Here is a 24,268-nt window from a genome sequence, read left to right on the forward strand (position 1 = left end):
CTGTCGGGCAGATACCTCTTAGTAGGACCTTCCACGTGGAGCTTTGCACATTTTGGAGTACACATCAATCTGAGACCAGCCTGCAGAAGGGCGAGTTGGGTACTGCCTCTTCGCCTTGAGGCATCCTTGCCCACTTTTCCTTTCAGTGGCAAGTGGTGAGCATTAGTTTCCGCAAATTACTATCCCATTTCATGAAATGTGGTCCAAGAAAGAAAAAATCATCAACAAACGCAGCCTTTATTACAAGCTTGCTTACTCACCCTTTCATTTTTTCCTGACAAATTATAAAGAACAAAGCTAACCGACACGATGATCTTAAAGGTCTTTTCTAACCTAAATGACTCTGGGATTTTGTTCTTAAACTACTGTTTTGCAGAATGCGTAGTACTAGGAGTAGTTCCATTACTTGCTGTCAGTGCACCTCAAAGCGCTCGGAACTCACGGCATGTTGTCAGACACGGTCTCGATACGTAATAAAGCAGAATAAAACAATTCTGATTTTGACCTGTTACATTGCCCCTAGTCCCAACCAGACAGATGTGAAACTTATTTTTTAACAAAGTTGTCAGAATTTCCTAGTCAATGTATCCTACATCTCCATCTTCAAGGGAGGTTGAACATAGCGTTAAAACACCAGGTTTGGTAGCAGTTTCTCAAATCACCTGTGCCTGTGACTTGGTGTGCTATTGCTCCAAATTCTTCAGGTTTTACAGCAAATAATGATTTTTAGGTTGCTGTAAAATGCAACGGCTTAGATAATGTAGTGAATGTACTTCTGGGAGGGGCACAAGCCACTTCAGAATGGCACACAGCCTGGCAAACGAGCAGGAGCCGGTGCTGCCAGTGAAGGGGTGTGCTGCTGCTGGTGCTTGTGTATGCGGCAGGAGAAGTCTGGGAACTCCCTGGCTTGGAACAAAGCACTCCCTTAAGGCAGAGGGTCTGCACAGATTAACTGTGGTCTTATTAGGCCAGGCTCTTACTAAATTGTTTTATTACTGGTACCATTTGAAAATCTTTAAACTTCATATAAAACTAGAAGAAAGCTCTGGAGAGATCTACGTATTATTTACATATTTCATTTCTTCCCCAATGGTTGTAAAAATAATTTAATATTACTATTTTAAGTAATCTCCTAAGAAGCTGGTGAAAACTCTTAATTCTTCAACACCAATGCCTTTTCTGAAAGACAGAGCTCTGCTTATCCTTTCTTTCCTTGGCCAAGAGCAGTCTATTCAGAGACATAACTTTGTGTTTGGGGAAGCCTTGGGGCTGATTTCCTGTTGGATGTAGGAAGAATATGAATCATAAATATATCAGTTTGTGGTATCACAAACAGAACCACCTGGGGAGGTGAGGGTTTAATTAGGAAGACTGTGTGGGGACAGCAGAGGTGTTATAAATGTGAGAAGAGTGACAGATGGGAAAAGGGCATTCCAGAGTCCAAATTTCAGCTCTTCATACGCCATGTTGCTAGCAACAATTTGTAACCAATTAGCTGAGATTTTCAAAATACCTGTAGGATTTAGTCACATCTTCCATTGAAGTGTAATGGGCAATAAGTTTTAAATACCATGTATTTAGAAAAAAAAAAAAAGGATTGAGAACATTTTCAGTCATTACTGAAGCGTACGTACTATAGTACATTTGTGTGAAGATCAAGAAAAGACAGGTGAGATCTACTGTATGGGTAGGCAAGCTTCCAAAAGCATTAACATTTTATTTTAAGGGATGAATAAAAGCCTCAAAATTGCTGTAGACTTGGCAGGTAAGGATTGTTATGCTTCATCTTGCCTCTTGGCCAGAAAGCTCAGAAAGTGAGAGCTTGCCAGATACAGCAGTCTTCCCCACTACCTGAATTTAATTTAAACCATTCTGCGCAGCCCTGATTTTAATCCTTTCATTTTGGTTTTGAGTTACCACATACATGGCACAATGGAAATATTTTTTTCAAACTTAAATTAGAAACATATTGTAGGAGACAGAAAAAGTGCCTGTCTTCAGTGCAGAATGAAACATCTTTAACTGTTAGATGAAGTATAACCATTGGAACATTTTACTGGAAAGGCTTGATTGTTGGTAGAGGAATGTGAATTTTCCGTGTTGTGCTTTTTGTTTCCCTTCCCCCTTCCAGTGTGTACACATTGCACAAATTGTTTCTTCAGGATGGACGAACTTTGTGATAGTTCACAACAAATGTGTTTTTAAAATAATTAGACAGAAGTGTGATGTGTCAAAGACTAAAAAAGAAAAAAATCAGTGTGTTCATCTTCCTTTATTCTTACACTCCGTATCTAAAATAATGGTGGGTTTTTTAAAACTCTGCTGAGATCTTTTTATTTTCCATAAATGATGGCAACATTGTTGTCACCTCCACAAGTATGTGTTTCCAGGACGTGCGATCAACCTTTGCTCTACGTACAGCGCAGAGCAGGAAGTATAAGTGTGGTGAACATTTTTTTTTTTTTTGTGTAATGTTCTCATAGTGTTTTTGAAAGCTGGAAAGGCTAGAAAATGTACATCCTTGTGGAATAACTACAGCATGTGTGAGAAGCATCCACCTATATTCAAGAAGTTCTCAGCAATTCATTGTCAGATGGAAGGATATATTGGGTGGGATTTCGGAGATCCTGGGTATGGCATATCCATCAAAAACACAGCTGAAAGGCTAGAGAGTATGTATTAAATCTGCAGATGACAGGATTCTAGTCAAGAAGGGTGAGTGAGGTCACCCCTGGAGAGGAGTAACCTACTGCATAAACAAACAATGTTCAGCAACTAATCTACTATCAGGTACTGCAACTCCTTCATCCTCACGTCACATGGAATGTGCCTTGACACTGTCATGCTGCTCAGAAGAAAGGCCCATGTTACACTGGAGTGTTGGAGTGTTATTGATGGGACCTGTGAAATAGCTGCCTTATTCCAGTGGCACTGGAAAGCATCAAGCATGGTGTGTCGTATCCTGGAGTCTTTGTTTCAGAATGGATGGGTACCAATGGGGGCGATTCAGTGTTGAGCACTAAGGATGGTTTGAGGTTTGGAAGTGTCACTCGGGGCCAAAGTCACTGTGATAATGCTCATTGACTTGTTACAAATAATTCCTAGAATTTGATAAAAGCGAGGGTTTTTGTAATGGGCTTTGTCTAGCATTTTAAACATGTGGATTTGTCAGTAAATTGGGTAGGTAGTAATACAATTTGTACACTTTTTTTATGTTTCCATATTGGCAGCAGAACATGAAAATAGAGAGGAATAGTTGCTATGCAGTTGCAGTTAAAGCAGTGTGAATGCTTAGTTGTTTGAAGGATCATTTAGGGTCTATGTCAGGAAAAAATGTGCCTACGCGTCGGCTGTGTGGACATAGCACGATCCTGTATTGTGACTGGGACTGCTGGAACCCAGTGTACAGTACCAGCTGGTTGGCTGTCTAGCTGTCAAACTCTGTGTATGGGATTGTCTTACCAGGCTGCCATTGGAAATGTACCTTTTTCAGAAAAAAGTATAAACAACATTATAGTTTTAGACAGATCACTCTGAGAAGTGTGTGTTTTGACAAATTATAACCATAAATTCTGTCAGTGAAACATGTATCACTTGTTGGCTGAGTCAAATACTCTCTTATTAGGTGGTCTTTCTAGTGCTGGTTTGGTTTTTTTAGTTAGGTGAAGAGGCCACTGGAAAAATGGCTGATTTCTGTTGTGCATGGGAAATGGTGGAGGGACCAGATTTAAACGTGGCTTCCCCAAGTGCTGGTATGCGGAGAAGGTCGTTAAGTCACCCGTGGGCGTTGGCCAGGACCACATCTGCCATGATCATGTTTAAAGGCACAGCAGAATGAAAGAGAGGAAGGGACCGACAGGGTATCACTAGTGAAGAAAGCTTATCTAGGACACGCCGGCTGCCCTAGTGTAGAAGTGTAAAAAGGCCAATTAGCTCTGCTTGTCCTTCCCTTCCTGTTGTTCCCAGCCCAGGCGTGAGCCACTCACAGCTTCTTCAGGCTTTGAGCAACGAGTTGCTTTTTCTAAGGACTGGCAGGAAATCACGTAATAAGCTGGGGGGCAGGGGGAGAAGCTTCCTGTTCTAGTTACTCCCTACGTAATTCCGAAGCTAGAAAGAGAAGCCAGTTCAGCAGGCCAGCCCGCCAGCCCCGGTGTCCTTACGGGTGTTCCTCTGACAGTGAAGGTCTAACCAAGCTGAGCACATCCCCACGGATTTCGCCTTCATCTCAGTAGGACCCCTAAAAGATCTAAATGCATTTTAAAGAATGAAAAAGTTGAGTGTTTTCTTTAAGTTGCATGTGAATATAATGGAAGCGCTTTCAAGGCTGTGACTGCGGGATTAGCTCTGTGCAGATGGGCTGGGCTGTGACCTCGGCACCCCTGTTGGAACCTCAAACATTTAATGATGAATTGGCTGAAGTTCAAGTGAAGCCTATTTTGCAATACATATTAAAAGCATAACTGGGATTGATTGTATCTTTGTCTTGTCTTACACCATATACTATTCATACTTAACTCTACTACTTTGGTGTGTAAGTGGGCTTTATTACTTTTAATCCTCAAGACGAATGCAAAGAAATTCACTCCGTGTGTGAGGGCCAGTGACTGAGCAGTGGATGCCTGAGTTAAGTTTAAGGCAGTGAAAATCTACGTGACCTCCTCCTGCTCACTGCATGGCAGCTGGGCAGCCACTCTTCACCTCCCAGCTCCGCGCTTCGCTTCGGCGCTGGAAGCCTGTAGCAAAGTTTCTGTGTCCAGACACTGGGGTAGTGGGAGCTGATGCAGATTCTGCTCTAGAGATCTAACACTCTCAGATGGCTAAAATAAGGCAGTTACAGAAATCTTACTAATGCTTTTGATGGGTTTTATCGCCTGAATTTTTCTTGTCTTATTCTCAGTGCCAGTAACTTGAAATACACTTATGCATTCACTAAAGAATGTGTGTACTTGTTTCAAGTTGTGTAAAAATATTATTCTGTTCATTTCAGTGTATGAATGGTAAATACAGATTTTGTCAAGAGCCCATGGTAAATTTAGAGATTTAATATTTCAACAATTCTACCTAAGAGTTGCACAGAAACTGTGCTGCACTTTGGAAAAAAAAATTGAAAACTACAACAGTTGTGTAACATCTGATAAATTGTCAGCTTTGGTAAGGAATGCCTTCTAGATGGTAGTCCATGTTAAAAGTGGAATAAATCTGTGCTGTTAGTGGGGAAAAAAATAGATACTCTGTCATGCTTCCAGGTATATAAATAGGATTACTCAACGCCTGAAGACAAATTCTTTACTAAAGACATAGCATTTGTTTACTGAAAGAAGTGTGTATTTTTCTTGAGCAGACATCCTCAGCAAGCTGAGAAACCTCTCGGAAAGCACACCCCTTCGGAAGGGTCCTGAGGAAGGATATGACAAGGTTCTGCAAGATGTGACATCTGGGAGACAGCCTGCTTCCAGTGACCCAGGGACCCTGTCAGGTACAGTGTTGAGTTCAGTTTTATCGAGGTCTGTAGCAAAGTTCAGGTGACTTGATTCAAACCCTGAACGCGCAGCTTTGTCCCTGCTGGGAGTTCATTTTTTCTGCTGCAGTGGGCAGCACACAAAATTTCTATTTTAATTTTGCTAATAGTCACTTGACAGTGCTGAAGGATTACAAATTTGTTTTCTTCAAAATCTGAAAGAGAAATTTAATAGGCCAGAGGTGTAACATATATCCTTAAATTATGCTCTTTCTGCTTTCCAGGATAGGTGGCATCAATACAGTCTCATCCTTGCTAGCTGTAAATTTACAATGAGTGCGTTTATTGTTGTAGTCTTGTATACTTGCACTTCTGTAGAGTTAGTTTCTTCAGTTTTTTGTAAAGTCCCCAAATCACGAGATTCACCTAAAAAGTATCTCGATGCAACCTATTTTACTGCGTTTTATCATTTTCTACTTCCCTCTGCAGCCACAAGAGCTACAACCCCTCACTTTTTAAGCGAAATAGTTGGTGGTTCGCAACGTAGAAGCTGCAGTCTTCTGTGGCTGTGAGAGCTTTTCTCAGAAGTACCAGACATTGCAAAAAGAAAGAAAATTGGAGTGTAGTAGAGTTCAAACTGGTATTCTTTAGTGAGACTGGAACTACTAGGCAATGTTTGCGGTGTTGTTAAGCTGGCAGGAGGAGTGTTCTGTTTGGAAAGAGAGTATAGGGTGTAGGTGCATGTGACAGAACAGGAATGCTGCTTGGGCATCAGTGCCATAGCAGCCAATTCCAGTTTCACTCTTCTGACTGTTCTCAGGAGAACTGCAGGAGAGACAAGTGAGAGAACATCTTTTTGGAGAGCAAGTATCTGCAACCTGGCATTAAGGATACAGCTGGCTACAAATGCTGGATGGTTTTGTTTGCCATTATGTTTTGCTTATGAGTGTTTTGAAAGTGAATTAAAGGAAAGCATTATTTGTTTGTTTCTGGTATTTTTATCATTGATCCTAAGTTCTGCTTGGCTTCAGCTGTTTCTCTCTGTAACCCCCATAGGTAGGCCTATAGTCACCTCTTATCTCAATCCGAGAGGCTGAAATCAATCTGAGATTAAAATCTGCAAGTTGAGGCAAAAAGCAGATGAAAAATCGATGTTGTTCAGTTAAGATTAAACCTTATGAAACCTGTTTCTATTACTTTGGGTTTGTGTACTGCCATGAATATTCTGTTCTGAAGTTACAGATTGTGTGTCCTCTGTGGTTTGTCCCAAGTCGTTCCAGTAGCTTTTCTCTCCCTGTTCTTTGTGGCTGAGCTACTCGAGCAGGGGAAGGCTTGTTTGCTTGCTTTCATTTTGTTTTCTTCCAGAGACGCTTCGCCTGGAATTTCAATGCAAAGGAAAGTTTCTGTATATGTGCAAAGAAATCTCCGACAGCAAGGGTTGGAGTGGATATTTGAAATAGCTGGGATAATTCCAGCAACGACATAATTATTAATAATCATGAGGATGTATCAATCTGCCAGTAGTTTGACTGGGATGCAAATTGGCATGCGTGCGCATTGATTGAAATGTCTGACCCGAGCTTTTGTATCCAGAAATAAGCTGTTGCTTGGCTCCCGTGACACTGTCAAAATACCTCTGCCATGAACGTGTATAACCTGCATTTTTTAACCACACTTTCCTTATTTTTTCCTGAACTAAATTCTTGTAAGTTATTCTGTTCTCGATATAAACCCACTTGGTCTGTCTTCCCGCTTAGCCTCCAAGGATTTGGTCCGTGAGGGGGAAGTGTTTAAAAATAATTCCAGTCATGGTAGAACAGTCTGTATCCTTTCTATAGAGTAACTGACATCAGGCTTCTGAGTTCACAAAATGGTCAACAAAAGATCAGTGAAAACATCTCAGGATTCTGAAGGACAAACATATTTTTTTCCTTTTTCCTTTAAAGGAAAAATGTGACTTTTCAAGCAAGAGTAGGTTTTCAGACTGTAGAAGCCTAAATGGCACACACCTCATATTAAAATTAGTACGATTATATATCCTGAAGAACTGCCCAACTTCTTAAAAGCTTCTTCTCTGAGGATACATGTAGCTTTTCTGTAATGCCACCTTAAAATATAGATTAAATATTAAACAGTCTCGTGCATGAGTGGGGCTGAAGAGAAAGAGGAATCTCTCTTATTCTTTTTTTCTGACTTAGAGAGCGACACATGCCTGTGCTGGCTCTTGGGCTGGGGTGAGGGTTGTGTTTTAATCATGTATTTTGATCATATTAAAGCCAGGGGAGGTGAGGGAATGCAACAGGAGGCTGCAGGTGGACACTTCTTTAGACCGGGGATTATGTGCCTCCAGGGAAGACCCAGCGACTGGCTGTGGCTGTCATAGGGCTTTTCAATGTCGGAGAGCATAAAGCAGGGGCCAGATTAGGAGATGTGAGGCAAAAACTGAAGCAGAGGTGAGGATATAGGCAGGAATGGCTGAAATCGAGGGAGCTAAGCAACAGCTCTGTGGTTTGCTTCTATCCTAGTACCAGCAGCATGGTGGGCATCATCGCCACCCAGCCAGGCATCAGCGGGAGGCTGGGCATAATTTGGTGCTGTCTTGCACAGAGGTGCCTTGTGCAGCTTTCTTGTTGAAGCCAAGGGGACTCTGACGCAAGCACCTGAAATGCATGGATGAGGAGAGGGCAGCTATTTCCTTAGGCCCTGACCTTGGTGGACTCCGCAATTTAAGGTAGAAATTCTGCAAGGGACTTGGGAGAGCATGGGCAAGGAGCACATGCTCAGCACTTCATGGCCAGGTCACGGTGCTTGGCAGCACCTGGGGCAGGGGTGACAACAAATGTTTTCCAACGTGTGTATTTTAAAGCGTTTGCTTACCAGCGTGGTCCGTACCAAGAGCTGGAAATGCAACAGTGCTGTAGGTTTTCCTTGACTGCATGTTGTCCTCGCTGTTTTTAAGAAATGTCGAGAGGGGCTTTGGAGATTTCACAGGAACTTGTTTGAAAGCACTGCGAGATTGTCTGCAATGGTGGTATTTTTAATACAAGCGCATGCAATTGGAAACCCATCAGTTAAGTTTCCTCACTCTGTCCTACCTAACAAAGCCAGAACTTCTTGTGAATTGGTGTCTGCTTGGAACAATGTTTTACATTGCCAAACTTCTTGGCTTACTTTTGAAAGAGTAAATCTTGAAATAATAACTTCCTTTTAAACAGAAATTTAAATTTCTTTTTTCCTGGCATGTAAGATTAGACAGGGGAAAATAATACACACTTTTTCCCTAATCGTTGGCTACATTCAGACAGCCTCGCAAAATCTTTCTCAGCATTACGAGTGTATTATTTCCTTTTGTTGCACGCTCTAGTAGATTTTTCTAGCTGCAAAGATCCTTTTCCTATTCAGAAGAGGAACCGCCGTACCCATGTTGGGTGTTTGCCTGGTGCTTTCACCTGTTGATGGAGCGCTGGCTCCGCGGCTACCCGGGGCTGGGGCTGGGCTGCTACCCAGGGACTGCCCTGGGGCTGGGCCTGGTCCCAGGTGGCAGCTGCCCCGGGGGCTCCCCGCAGTCCTGCTGCTGCCGGTCGCCGCTTTGCGGATGCCCCCTTCTGCCCTCGTCGCTTCCCGCTGGGGAGACGGCCCGGTTGGAGAGCAGACGGAACCCACGCAGCAGAGGAGGTCGAGCCTGGGTGTCGGGACAGCTGGGTACGCCCTGGGGACAAGGCCAGCCTGGTGCCTTGTGTTTCGGCAAACCAGCCCTTCGCTGGCCGTTCGTGTTTTCTGCGGGTGGGAGCCCTGTGGATGCGTGGGGAATGCAGGAGAAATGCACGACGGAAGGAGGTCTGACTGATTCACCCGTTAGAAACCCTCCTGTGCAAGTGTGTGACCAAAAAGCTCTAAAAAGTGCATTTGGCTACGCTCAGTTTTTAGCTGTGTGCTCACCTGTGCATTTTTAGCCTAACTATCACATTTGAAATAAGTGCCTCCTCACAAAAAAATTCAGAGGATATCTTTGAGAAGTTAGGGCCAATCTCTATGGCTATTCTTGCTCACGTCGTCCTTCCCTCTCCAACAAACCCTGTAATGCGATGGAGAAGTGCGTACACCCTTTTTGCTCTGGCAGCTTCTGTTTGCTGACCGGTCTCGTGCCATGCTTCTGCGGCAGCAGACAGCAAACAGGAAAGGGTCCCAGCTCCAGAATGCGTTCCTCCAGTCTTGCCAGAGAGATCCGGTTACAGAGCTGAGAAAATGACCCAGATCCATGTTATTTGCCGGTGCTGCCTCTGAGGGTGCCGTTCCAGCTGGTTGCACTTGTGCAGCCCGTACTTGGCTAGGAAAGGGAATGAAACCATCAGCTTTCACAAGTTTTTTTTAACTGGTTTTGGGATGTGACCTTGCTATTGAACAGCTTTAGCTCTGAAGGTCTGCCTGCCCATAGAAACCTGTTGAGGAACGTCTCTTCTTCCTGGAGTCCTTGTGTGGGTGCTAACTGCACGTAGCAGCGCACCAGGGGCTCTCCTGGAAGTCGTGGGGAACGGCCATCCTGAGGTGCATCCCCCTGCAGACCTGTCATCCTCCTGCGAGGCCTGTCCTCCCCCGAGGGCTTCCGGAAGCTCCTTCCGTATAGAGAGCCGAGGCTTCCGTCCCGCACAGGTGGGTACTTGTGTAACAGCGACCACAAGTCCAAAGCGGGCACGTGCTTGGGTGATCAGAGAAACACAGAAACTCTGTTTGCGAGAGACTTTGTCAAGTGAAACCAGGGGCGAGAGGATACAGGCTGCTTTGATTCAGAGTGAGAGGGGCAGAGACAAAACATTTCTGCACTTTTAGGAATTTTCAGGAAAAAGATGTTTGCAGAAATGTTTTGGGATTTTTCAAGTGCTATGTAAGGATTATAATGCTGTTTCCCAGCATCAGTTGCAGTGACACAGTAATACTGTGGAAGGAGGTTTCAGTCACTACACTGTCTTTGTTTTTAAAATGTTACATGCGGTTACCATTCAGTATGGAATGATCCCTCTTCCAGGTCAAAGTCTTCTGTTTGTGTTGACATAAAATGACATAATGACTAAAACCAAAACTGGTACAATATTTCAATCTTCATACCATGAACAACCTAAGAATTAAAAAGCATAACATAGAATTCATGCATTTTTGAAAAAAAGAATTAAAATAACACTCTTTGGGATGTGTTAACACTGACATTTCAAATTAAACTTTAGTTTTCACGAAACACATATGTGCTTTCTAAGGCAAAAAAAACCCCAAATTTAAGCGCTGCCTTTGTATCTCAAGTTTTCCCCTATCTCCTGATATCGCTGTCCCTCAGAACGAAACGCTGCTCGCTGTGAACAGCAGCCACGAGCTGACAGAGCGCGCCTTCCCACCGCCTGCTGCTCAGGAGATGTTGACATACAGGAGTGGCAGAGAGGAGGGTGCAAACAGATGAAAATCCCAGCTGAATGAGCGGGGTTTTAATCTTCTTGCACCTGCTTCCAGGAGGGAGCGTGACAGTGATAGGGCGCGGAAAGGAATGTACAACCTGGGCAGCAGGGTGGGGGTGGAGGCACCAGTCCCAGGGGGACCGCGATGGGGAAGGAAGGAGCAGGAGCTTGCGCCGGCTTTCAGACCTTGAATTTGGAGGAGCTGTGGTAATGGAGACAAATATATGAAAAAGGCAAATAATGTAAGAGCAAAGTTTATGTATGGAGTTTACCGGGGGAAGAGAGGTATTTACCACTGTGTGAATGTAGCAACTTTTGAAATAATTGTATTTCCAAGAGTGACTGGTCGGAGATGAGTAATGACTCTTCTGCGTGGATTTCGCACACAGCAGAATGTGATCTTCTCTCCGGAGTTAACAGCCTGAGCGCAAAGTGGGGCTTTAAATGGTTAGAAGTAGCATGCTGCAAGTAAAAATCGTCCCAAGTAGGATTTGCTGTTAGAGGATAGTGCAGCCTCTGCAGAGGGGTCTGCCATGGAGATGCTGATGCCCTCTTAGAGACAGGGGCGCGCGCGTGGGAGGAGTTGCTAGCAGTCTTTTCAACACCGCTTTGCCACCTCCAGTAGTACAGCCTGATGTCCTCATGGTTACTGAGCCTGAACCATGCGTTTGAAAAGCCTGGTTGGAGGCCCAGAGGACACCCTGGATTTCCAGCTGTTTGTCCTTCATTATAGTGATAGCTGTAAAACTTGGCTGAAATATTCTGCTTTGCAGTGTTTCTGGAAACTTGCAAACCTGCCCCTTTGCAGCCTGGGGCTGGATCCGGCGCCAGGCACACGATTGCTAGCGGTGGCAGCTCTAAGGCAGTGCGGATGCCACGTAGTTCTAGTCCGGCTGCATTCACAGTCCTTTGACATGATACAGACTAGAGATGAATTTCAAATGGTGTTTAAAATCCTATGTTATTACTCTAAATCCTTGGGCTTTTTCCCTTTTGCTCTCTTTTGGGTGGACTCCTAGCAAGTTTGACAGGAGCACGGGATGTTTTTTGATATATGGCATCAGGTCCGTGAGTTCAGAAATCCCACACAGAAGCTTGTTTTTAGAAAGAGAGAAAATAAGATTAAACAGGACAGGGAATGCTGTTATGAAGGAATGAAAATATTTTCATTACCAGAGTATTTGTATGTCAACAGCTGATAGGGAATGATGTGAGACATTCCCAGAAGGACTCCCAAAGATTTTTTTCCTTGTGCAATAGACCAATTAGCAGAGCCCAGATTAAATGAGCAATGTCACATTGCTTCTTGCATTAAAAAAGTGTGACATTCAGTCTCTTTATCTGGTAAATATTTGCTCTTTTTTATCCTTGTGATATACTGCTTTCAACAGCTCTATGTTCCCAAGTAATACATGGGGAAGTGTTAGCTTGTCCAACACAAGACATATAGAGAGATTTCTCTTGTGCAGCATATATTTTTAAATATTTATTAAGGAGAAGAACTGTACACTCGCAGAACATGCACACATGTGAAAAGGAGGGGGAGATTAAACTCTGCTAACCCAGAATTTGTAATACTTTTAAGCTGACTTCATGCGTTAATAAAGGAGGAAATGAGCAAATTCAGTTTCAGACTCTGCCACCCAGCTCTACTCAAGCAGCCCTTGAACCAGCCCAAAAGAAATTATTTGACTTACAGTTGTTTCCCAATCTTAATGTGGTTTGGAGAAATTTTAATCTTTGCCTAGAGAAAACAACTGAATAATTAGATTAAAGGTAGCTAAAAAAAATTGCACTATTAAAAAAAAAGTTTGCAGTGTTGCTTTGTTTTCGTAGCAGTTTTTGGATTCCACTGCAGAAGTGGTGGTGTTTTGGTGAAGTGACTCTTTCCAGGCTTTACCTGCCTCAGATTTTCTGAATTAATGTTGAAGTGGGTAGAAGAAATATTGCTATGGACTTAACGAGCATTAACATTTCATTGAAAAAGATATACTAAAGCTAATTCATTTCCACACGTCTGAAGATTTGCGCAACTTGGATAAGAGTCACTAACTAATAACCTACTACAGTTATTTATGTTGTAATTCAGAATCAGATGGCTCCTTTGGAAGTGTTGTGATCTGCACGATGTGTCAGTTCTGTGCATTCATTGAAAACAGGTAGAAATAGTGGAATTTTATTCTATTTGATATTAGCATTTAAAGGACTTGCATTCCACAAGGCAGTCTTATCCATATAATTTCTTTACTATGTGTTCATCCACTGGTGTTTTCACCTCATCTTTGCATTCTCCCTCAGAGCTGTGGGGTTTTTTTTTGCTGATTGCCATTTCTAAATGCAAAGCAAGAGACCTCTGTTTCTCAGGTCAGAAGAACAGTTTAGAGCTGAACAGTTAATTCCACCAGCAATATTTATTAATAACATTGCAGTAAGCTCCAGAGTAGGCGCAGGCTCCTGCTGTCCACGTCCCTCTATGTACAGACTGTAATCCTTCCCCTGAGAAAGCTCACAGTAACGCCTGAGCTGGGAATTTCAGAAAAGCCTAGGAAATCACGCAGGCTCCAGGGGACCTTCTTTTGGAGACACAAAGAGTTGCTTTAAGGCTGAGTGTAATTCCTTCTCCCAGTGCTTTTCAGACTTTTGTTCTGAGATTCATGGATTTCTTCTATTTTTTTTTTCCTAGTCCCGAGTTGAAGGATTCTAGCTGACACCGTTTCTGGAAGCTGAATTCTGTTTTGCCATACCACCCGCTATGAGATTAGGGGATGATGAGAACCTGCCTTCCGTGGAAAAAAGTCATAAAACGTGTATGCTGAAAGGGAAGGTTGAATTGTGTCAGAAAACACCGATTCCCTCCATTGTCAGCTCCTCCATACATACCTTAGGTTTTTGCAGCATTTGTTGCTGCTTAGCACCTATTCGGGAGTGCAAATTTCCGTGCATCTGTGTTTCGTTTGCAGTTATTCTCTATTTGTTGTGTGTGCGTGCGTGCATATAAATGTGTTGGGGAGAAAGCAGTTTTCTTCTACTGTCGTTAAAATGGTTTTGCCGGCTGTTTGTGGAGAGCACCTCTCTAGAGCAAAGCTGAAATAATACAGATAGAGGTGTTATTCCTCCCCTCTCCATTTCCCACTCCGAAGGTCCCAGAAGTTGAGGGTGCTTTCCCTGGAAATGGATGAAGCCCCCTGGACGTTGCCTCCTCTCGGGGGAAGGAGTGGGCCTGTTGCAGGTGTCAGCTTCGCTGGCTGCTGCTTTCCGGGCAGAGGGAGGAGTGTGAAAATAAAGAAGTGAATGCAGTACCTGATGCTGATTGCCTAATAGTCAAGTTTGAAATGGGCTATTCCCGCCCAGAAGGAGTGCTGGGGTCACTTGGAAGAGGAGCGGCTGCAGGGATTACACTGAGGGTGGGGATCCACAAGCAAAGAATGCAATGAATAACTTGACAAAATTGTGCAGTGCTCTACCCATTGCGGGGAAGCCTTCACCTCTTGCTGGAGTTTTTTTGGCATCTAGAAGAGCTTATCTTCAAGTAACATGTAGAGTGTAAGGTGAACTGCAAAAGAGGAATGCAGACAGCTTCTCCTATCAGCATGTTGTTTTGGTTAAGGCTCTACTGGAGTTTTGTAAAAAAGCAACTGGGGGAGGGGAAACGAGACAAAGTCAGCATGTCCTCTGGGTTTGCCTAGGGAATCGAACAAGCTTACTAGGAAATCAACGCTTCTAGGGTTAGAAAAGAATTGTCATGCTATTTGAGTTCTCGTGACATCAATCACTGTATCTGGCTGTCTGAACAACAACCAAACAGAAAAATCAGCTCTTGCAGCTCTGGCTGTAAATCCAAAGGTGGGGGACAGGAGCCTGCATTGTCAGCAGTGGTGTGGCAGGTTTATTTTGAGAAAGGAGTATTTTTAGGTCTAACTTGTTGTGAGTGGCTGTGGATCTTGCAGCACTCTGGATGTCAGGAGTGCAAAATTCTCAGCAAATCACCTTTTCCATTTTTTCTGCTTTGTTTTCAGATTATCTGATAAGTTCCGCAAACATTAACTGTTCTGTCATGACTTGTATAAGATGATCATTGTAAGAACTACCTCCTTGCAGGGCTGGACATCCTGTCCTTCCCTCTCCTGACTAGATCCCTGTGACTCTTACAGGATCCCTGATGCAAAGAGCCTCCTGGAAAATTCAGATGTATTTTTTCATATTTGATTAAAATGTGCCCTTGCATTTTCTAGCTCACTTTTGCAGAGAATTAACCAAAAAAAAAGCATGAATCTGCTTGATGTGTTGAGTCTAAATGAACCGTTTCACAGTTCCAGCACTGAGAATCATTATTAGCTCTGTGGACTTCATCTTTACGCTGGAAAGAGTACAGCATCTCCAGTGCAAATGGTGGTGGTCTCTGCTCAGAACAGCTCTTGGGTAGCCACCTTAATCTTTCTTTTACTAGGTTTGCCACCATGCTGTCTAGTTCTCTTCTTCCTTGGTGCAATCATTTCTCTCTTCTGTGATATTTCTTAACCAGCTTTTGGCCCAGAGAAGGTTCTGTGGTTGCTGACTGTCTCCTCAACTCTTCTTACACATTTCGACCTTCACATTCTGTGGATTTGCAGTTTATCCTCTTAGAAGTAGGAGCATATTGCACTTCTCAGGTAACTGAAGCATGCAAAGTAAAGCCTCTAATTTCAAAACAACTTAAAGATGAGTTAAAACGTAGGGTATTGTTTTGGTGATCAATCCCATCCACGCTTCGTGGGCTTCAGGGTCCCATACAGGCAGCTGGAGATCTCGCCACGTTCTGCGCCTGTACCTGCTTGCTCAAAGGGGGGAGGGAACGGGGGGAGGCATGTGCAGTTCCATTCTTTTTTTCTTGAACAATTGAAATATTACATAAGCAAAGCACCAAATGTCGTCACTGCTGGGGAGGAGGGGGCTGCAGATATTTGCACTAGTTCTGGGATGTAGCAATTAATGAACCCTTGCAGGTGCTTGAATAAGAGGTGCTGTGATCCAACATGCTCTTCCTTCCCCAGAAGTATCCCAGCCGAGTTCTGTCCTTTATCCATGGAGGGCCCCTGTCCTGGTCTTTATTCTCTGCTCGAGAACGTTCACACTGCAACAGGCTCGCGCTGAAATGCGGGATTGTGTGTTGTGGTCGAGTGTCGCTAATGAAACTATTTGAGTGAGTAGGGACGGTGTGCGGGCCGGAGCCACCCGGGAACTCGGTGTTCCTCCCGCGCGGCCCCTGCGAGGAGGGGGCGGGCAGCGTCTGCGGGGGGACTGGGGAGAAGGTTACTGCAGGCGAACTCTGTTATTTGATCGCCGGTGGAAAGGTGGGAGGGACGCAGCTCCGCGGGCTGGCAGTTGCTACACTGTATTTGGACAGGTACCCAGATGATTATATCTGAGTAATACCAAGGAGCATTACTGTCGTTAACAAGACAAGATTTGCACATTCCTTGTCAGCAAATGCCTTTGGGAAGCGTACAGCAGGAAATAAAGAAAGGAGTCCCTGTCTTGTAACCCACAGCCATTGCTGTGTTGCCTGAAGACCTCTCTTTTACCCTGTTCAGTTGAGAGACATTTCCTGAGTGCAAATGCTGCTTTGGGACTAATGCATTTGTGTCATGCTGTAACAGCAGGAAAATAGACCTCACTGTGGCATGCTGTAGGAGCATATTTAATGTACAGGCTGCAATTATAGCTGTGAAATTCAGGGAGTTGCAAAGGCCAAAAATGTAAGTAAATAAATATAAATTAAATATATAAATACTATGTGTTTCATGAAAGTATCATTTCAGTCTTATATCTGGATTAGACAAAAGTGGAATGATCAGCAAGGAAGAAGCTATTTCCTAGCAGCTGATTTTAATGTTGTTCCAGACATACAAATATGTAATTCCCTCCTATTGCATCATGTATTTTTTCCTGCAAATATACTGTGTGCCAGATGAACCTCTCTCATTTATTGAAAGCGATGTAGATCTATATGGTTTACCAAAGAGGATTTAGAAAACGAATGTTGAACAGAAGGAACTTCTTGCTGAAGCAAAGTTTGATTACTCATTTGCACTCTTTGATTACTCTGAGTTCAGTTATGCACTTGTTAGAGCAGCCCTCATGAAAATCTCATGCAGCCAAACATACCCCTGTGGAAATCCATCATGCTGGCCTTGGTTCCTTAGCTTTCCTTTTTCCTTTTTCTTTTCTTTTATCAACAAGGTTTCACTTCCCTTTTGCTGGAGCTTTTAGGAAAAAGGAAGACATACCTAGTATTTCACTCTTTAAAATACGCATCTGTTCAACCCTGTTTTAAACTGTCTGATAGGGAGCAGTAATTTATCATTATAAAAAAATCTTCCTGTTGGACTTCAGTTCTTCACAATGGACTGGTCTTGGAGTGGCTCTGTCCAGGGCTAGATCAGCTTCCTTGGTGTCAGTGACCGACAGCAACCAGTTTGGGGGAGTTAACTAGCAAAAGAAAAGCTCTGGGACTAGCAATTGCTTTGCTCAAACTTTCTCTAGCTTCCCCACTTTTACATCCCTGGTTTTGCCCTTTCTTTCCCCTTGAAGAGTCTGGTTAAGCGAACCTGTTAATTGGCTGGACTGTTTTCATGATTTTTGTGCTGACTATATGAAACTTCCCGGGTTTTGAGAGGTAAATGAGAGTTCAGTGTAGGCAAGAGTAAGAATATACTGTCCCTCTTTGCTTCCTGGTAATAAACTCTCATAACCCCCTTACTGGCAGTCCTGCTGCTCCAGAAAGCTGCCCTTTTTCCAGGAACTGAAATAAATGCTTTAGAAGTACCAAATTTTGCAAAATAGCTGCAGGGTTTATTGCCGGGTGGTACAATGGCAAAAATGAGACCCAATGGCCAGCGCTTCCAAATGGATTACACCGACTTCTGCACTTGTTCAGACCCTTGGTTGCCGGACGCGGGGCAGCCTGTTCTGACCACTGCTCCGTACGCCCCTTCTGCAGGCTCCTGGGTTCCCCCTGCCCGTGGCCAGTGAGGGTGAGTAGCACCACGCTGCTGAATTCCTGCTGGCCCGGGTCCATGGGCAGAGGCCGACACCTACAGCAAACTTACCCAAGGAACACCCTGCAGCACCTGAACTCTGGCAGAGCTGCTTTTCAAATCAAGAGATTAATTTACTGTCATGAAAGTCCCGAGGTAGCCTAGAGAGATAACAAACACAGAGAACGTGTCAATGAAAAGTCGTAACGCACCTGGAAATGCAGACAGTCTAAAAACGGTAAATTGGATCTGCGCAATAGTGGCAATTCCTTCTAATTCAACTACTTTAATAAGGGGAAACGTCCTCAAATACTGAAGATCTAGCAATGGTATTCTTATGAAATAAATTCAGCATCCCTCTTGCAAATCTCTTTTCTTCCTTGCCCTGTGAATAGTATGAGTTACAACAGCTGGAAAGGGAACAACTCTGTCTTACAGATGCTGCAATTCAGATTATATTTTATTGAGTTGAAATGAGAGTCATAGCAAACTCTCCTAGGGAGTTCAGAAGTTTCCACCCTTCAAGTAATTGCATACGGTACAGGAAATGGAAGTAAAAAAAAGAAAAAAAAAAAAAAGACAAAAAGTCATTCAAGGTATCTCTAATAGAGCCATTGCCTTGAAATAAGTTCTTATCTCAGAAATACTCCAAAATTAAAGAATCGGAGAAGCCTTTTGGCAGCCCTTGGTGTTTGTCAATAAGCAAGAGCGGAGGAAGGTAGCTAGTTCTGAGCTCCGGTGCTGTCTCTGCCTCCTGGCCCTGTGCAGGATACTGCGCTCTGTGTCCGCATTTAAAACTACACTCTCCAGGCCTCACCTGCTCAGATCCCTGCATGGATGTCTTGCTTTCTTCTCTTACTACAACTGCTCTTCCCCATAGGCACCATCTTCTAAAAAGTGCAATATTTGCTGTTCCTACAGTGTAGAATTGAAAGTATGCGATATGAAATGGTGTTAGTCCTACACGCAGACAAGAGCGTGATCAGTGGTGCTGCTTTCATCTCAGTGGAGTGATGCGAGAGAAAAACTCAGAGATTTGGGTCCCCCTTGAACACACCACATCTTTCCTGCTCTGGGAGTACAGCTGTGCAAGAAGCTTCATTCCAGCCACCTGGATGCAAACTAGATCTTAGAGAGAGCAACCTTTTTCCTCCTCCTTCCACTCCTTCCCCCTCACAACAGCTATTTAGAAAAAAAAAAAAAAAAAGAGAGAAAAAACAACAAAAAAACCAACAACAAAGCTGAACAGTAAGTCTATGCTGTTGGCTCTTGAGAAGCAGGTTGCTTTGGCAGTTGCAGATCATGACAGTCACTATAAAAGTGATCCTTTATGCTCGGTTTGTGCTTTGTGAGGTAGTTCTCCAAAAAGCTTAGAGTCCTGGGAGGGTTTCAACCACACTATGCCAGAAGGATGGGTTTCCTTTCTGGAGCAGAGGGAGGATTATCTGGGAAGCTGAACGCTTCGTTGTTTTTTTTTTTTTGCTGCAGTGTCTGAGTCATTAACAGGTGTATAGTTGAGGATCAGAAGGTCCTGTACAGTGTTCTTATTAATCGACCTCACATTGACTGTTAGTTTCATGTACATTAAACGAGGTGTTGTGTAACCTCTCAAAAGGAAGGAAATAATTGCTTGCAATTTCCAGATGAGATACTTTAAACACACTTTTCACTTAACCTGTCCAAATTTACAAAGCTGAGACTCCCCGAGGTCTGATATGCAGGTTTTGCCCACTGGATTATACTGCAATTGCTTCGTGCTTCTGTAGGAAATGGAACTCTATGCAGCAGGGTTACCTGGGCTACTTCATGTGTGTCAGGTATGTTCCAATCTGTCAGTGAAAAGAGGTGTTGTGGATACTAATTCTATTTTGTTTGGTCTATTTTACAGAATAAAGACAAGATTGAACATATTCTATTAAAATACCCATATATGAGTTTAAATCATTACAAGTGCAAGAATCTTGGTGAGGAGGGAAGCTGTAAATTGTGATAGTAACCTAATTGTACTTCCTTTGAGGTTTCATTAGAATAGTAAATTAGTTATACTACAAATCACCATGCTATGGAAAGTATTTTCTGTAGTTCTGGCTTTGTAGCATACCAGCCAAAACTGGTCCATGACAGTCACTCTTGTGAAAACTGAACAATGCATAATACGGAAATTCAGCAACACAGAGTGCTGGTGGGATTGCATTATTATAAAACATACAGCTATCTTAACCTTTGCAAGTCTGGTGACTAGTAGGATATTCAGGAAAACTTCATTCACACAGGATTTAAGTTATCTTAAGTATATAATTAATAATGTAGATTGAAGATTAACATCCTGAAATGTCCTTAAATTGACATGAATTTCTGATTTAGCACTCTGTCAGTAATATTAATATGCATTAATAGTTATAAGAATAATTATCAACACTTATTCTACTTCTTTCTTCCTGAAAATGTATATATAGTTAACAGTAGTGTTGTTGCCTTAATCTGGAGGAGAATTTGGTTCTTTATAGGTGCTGACACAAATTGTCAGCAAATCTGTATTCATTAAGTTAAATTTTAGTCAAAAATGACATTTGGAGGTTGGCTGCATGATAAAACATGTCAAATGAGGAAACAGAACAGATAACCATCTCTGATACACAGAACTAAGCTAGATAAATGGGCGATACAGAAATAAACAGGCTCAGTGCTAATAAAATCGAATCCATGCACACTGAAAGTGAAAAAGGAAGTGTTTGAAAGGCGCTAGACTGGCTTGGTTTACATTATTGAATATGAAGAGGTGAAAGTGTAAAACAAAGTTATATAAAAGATTATATAAAAAAGCTCAGCTTAAACTTTATGCTTCAAGAAGGTAACTATTGTGCACTTCTGTCTTCACATTTGAAGCAAAATGCTTAAGAAGTAAAAATCCTACATACAGTGTGCGCTATATTTCCATCTTTTAATAAATTCAATTTTTAATTGCAGGTAACTATTAGGAAAAAATGTAGCTTGCAGTGTTACTTCGTTTCTCAGAATTAAGTCTCTTCTTGCCACCATTTTAGGTGTAAATATTCAACAAATATTAAAGGAGCGTTAAATTTGTAGCGTTGCTTCAGTGAAGCCTTTCTGTCACTAAGTATCAACCAGTTCATTTAAGTACTTGGAGTTTTTATGCTCCTTTTCACATGCAGCCAATAACCGAATTCCAAAGAACTTCACCCTGGCCCTTCCATCCTCTTTGAGGGCTAGAAACGTCTAATAAAATATTAAGTTGCAATTAACTTGCAGGATACTACCCGGACAGAGGATTTTGTCACGTATTGGACAGGTTCAGCAAGGGAGGCAGATCTTCTGCATCAATGTGATGAGTCATGTCTGATGGAGAGAAACAAGGCTGTGGGGGAATGGATTAAGGTCTTTTGTTGCACTGGTGTCTTTGGTGTGCTTAAAGCATGTGACAAAAGCCAAACCACAAAACATTGTGGGCTAGGACTTTCTGATTCTCATGTCCACCAGCTCTTTGCTGGTCCTGTCTATTTAGACTGAATGTATCAGTCTGGCGTGTGTGGAGGAGAGGAAGTGGGAAAATGTTGCCTGTAGTGGTCTGCTCACTGTCTTCCCATCTAAGGCCGCTTATCCTTGCAGAAAAGCTAATGCGAGCTTGTGGTTTGTCCTGAGAGGTGGATCTGGAAAAGGTCCAAGCTGTGTGAGGAAGAGTCCTTTACTTCCTCCTAAGCCAGCGGAAGATTACAGGCTGTGTAGACTGTGACCTTTAGATCATGGCCCTTAGATATTCCCTTGTCCCTCGCATTCATGCAGGATGCACTTGCTGACAGATGGTTTACAAGACAGAGGGTGTTGCAAGCAGAGGAAGAGCAGGGACAGAGTTCCCTGCTGCGTGGGAAGGGCCCAGCGCTGCACAGCACTGTGTGAGGGGACAGCACGAATGCTGGGCCAAGGCACGCAGAACTGTGACTGGAGCTGGCTGTGATGGTGTGTGCCGGACCTAGGTGGATGTCACCAGATTACAGAGTGTCTTCACCCCTCAAAGTCTCGGTATGTTCCTGGGAGAGGACTGGTTATACTGTGCATGCTTTCCAGAGATGTATGTGCAGCGTTATATCCCAGCTCTTGGGCCACTTTCACCCTCAGAGACATTCTTTCCACTGTGAGAGCTTCAGGAGCAGAGAAGAGGCTTTTCTGATGCCTAGGCGGGAGAGAGGAATTGTTCACTGGAGTTGTGTTCAGAAAGATTGTGAGCTGTGCTTGAAGGCAAGGCATAGGCTAGTGTGTGATTCCTGGGGAAGGGCTAATGTTCAGATGGACAAGGAGATCAGAAAGTACAGTCAGGAGGCAGCTTAGGCTGGGTGTGCAAGGAGAGTTAGGCTACAACCAGTAACGTGTGTGGAAATATTAAGATCAAAGGAGGCAATAAGGAGGGAGAAAACTGAGTTTAGAAGTTAGTGAAGTCTTAGCCATCCTGGTCTAAAACCCGGAGTAGCTGGACAAATAGACTGACAAGGGCATGAGGAGGGAAGACATTGGCACGAGGAGCTAAGACATGCCTTGTTCATCTGCTCCACACTGCTCAGTTTTATTTGCTTCATGTTGTGTCCTGCTCAATGATGTCTTCTTCCTGCCTGAGAAGTCTTGGTCTATTTTGTGAGTTCGTTTATGAAAGGTGCTCCATGTCTTTGGTTCTTTCTGCCCTTGATTGTGCCTGCTCTAGTTTGTCCTTTCTCAGGTGAGGCCAAGCAACATGTTATATTCGGTGTATGAGTGAATGCAGGAATGTTTTCTGTTAAGTTCTTTACTCTTTTCCTAATAATTCGTACTATTCTACCTGCTGTTTTGTCTGTTGCTGGTCCCTGAGCTGGTACTTTTGTAGAACCACTTATTTCAGAATACCTCTACTGCATAATAGTAGCCAGAGTCCATCAGTGCACGTATAAAATTAGGACTACTTTTACTTTGTGCATCACTTCACACTTACAAAAGCTTGAATTTGATTTGCCATTTTATGACAGATTATAATATTGCTGTGTAATTCTCTATGGCTGGCTTTAGTTTTTTACTATACTGAAAACCACATGTTGTCAGGAAGCCTCGTCTCGCTCTCCACCTTCTTTTCTAAGTCACTTCTGAATACATTAGACACCACAAGCTCTAGTCCAGACCTTGTGGAACTCCATAGTTTCCTGTGGAAAAGGACTCGTACTCTATTTTGTAAGAAGTTGTTTATGAATGTGAAGACCTACTATATTTTTATCCCTCACTAGCTTGAAGCTCAAAGGGAGAAAAATTTGTCATGAGCTCTTTGGGGGTGCAAGTAGGGTATATGAGTAAGATTACTTACATCTATGTTTACTGGCTCCTGGAAACAGACTTTGGAGATATAACGCCTTCTCAGAGGGGAAATCTTTCTCGGCACATCTCATTGCCCATGTGTCTTATGGTTCCATTCTTTAGTATTATTTCTGATGGTATCTGTCAGGTTTACAGGTTTTCACTTTGTTGGATCTTCCTTCACTCTCCAGAATCCTTTAAAATGGGTATCATCTTTGATGGTCCTTGTGGCAGAAGTTAACCACTGCAGTTTCACCTTGACTCTGGTTAGAGCTCAAACCTACCTCAGACTTTCTACTGTTCTACTGCTTTATTGATTCGTTGTGTCTAAGCGCTAGTGTGAGTTTTACATCATTCATGATGTACTCTGTTAAAGGAGGGTTGTGTCACACTGATGTCCTTGGCACTGTAAATGCTGTTGTAAGAATTCATTTGGTCTTTCTGCGATGTTGTTAACCTCTTTGAGTGAGCCTTTCACACTTTCATCATAGTTTGGTCTTCTGCAGGCTTTCTGCTCTTGGTGCATTTGAAGGAGGAGTGATTTTAGTTGTTATGCCTGTAATACACTTGTTCTTTAAAGTCTCTTAGACCTGCATTAATACACTTGTACCTTTGGCTTGCCTGAGTTCTTGTTACTTTCTTCATTTGTGCCCAACTTTATCTTTTTATAGAAAGTCTGTATTTCTAATATTCTAGCAGCCCATGATCACAGAAGTGTGAGACTGACAGAAATATGTTCTAAAAATTAGTTTTAATGGTGTCAAAAATAGAATGGTCAAATTGAACAGGGATCTTGTTACAAACACTTCGGCTGACACAACTTATTTACAGGTTCAGGATGTCAGCTGGGCACTACTACTACACAGTGTGTAACTAAATCTAAGCTTAGGGTGGTGATTCAAAATGTACAAACCACTCGCCTGCAAGGCGAGGACGCTCGGAATCACAGAATCACAGAATGTTGGGGGTTGGAAGGGACCTCTGTGGGTCATCTAGTCCAACCCTCCTGCCGAAGCAGGGTCACC

General features: G+C 43.1%; 1 protein-coding gene across 1 annotated transcript in view; it reads left to right on the forward strand.

Moving 5' to 3' along the window:
• The window catches only part of PIK3CB (phosphatidylinositol-4,5-bisphosphate 3-kinase catalytic subunit beta), a 290,809-nt gene that overhangs the window by 109,020 nt on the left and 157,521 nt on the right, over positions 1-24,268 (forward strand). The window contains exon 2 of the mRNA XM_075417523.1: positions 5,342-5,476. The gene's annotated coding sequence lies outside the window, so the exon portion shown is untranslated. The remainder of the gene's footprint in view (positions 1-5,341; positions 5,477-24,268) is intronic.

Source organism: Opisthocomus hoazin, chromosome 4 (assembly GCF_030867145.1).
Source record: "Opisthocomus hoazin isolate bOpiHoa1 chromosome 4, bOpiHoa1.hap1, whole genome shotgun sequence".
In the NCBI taxonomy this organism is placed as follows: Eukaryota; Metazoa; Chordata; class Aves; order Opisthocomiformes; family Opisthocomidae; genus Opisthocomus; species Opisthocomus hoazin.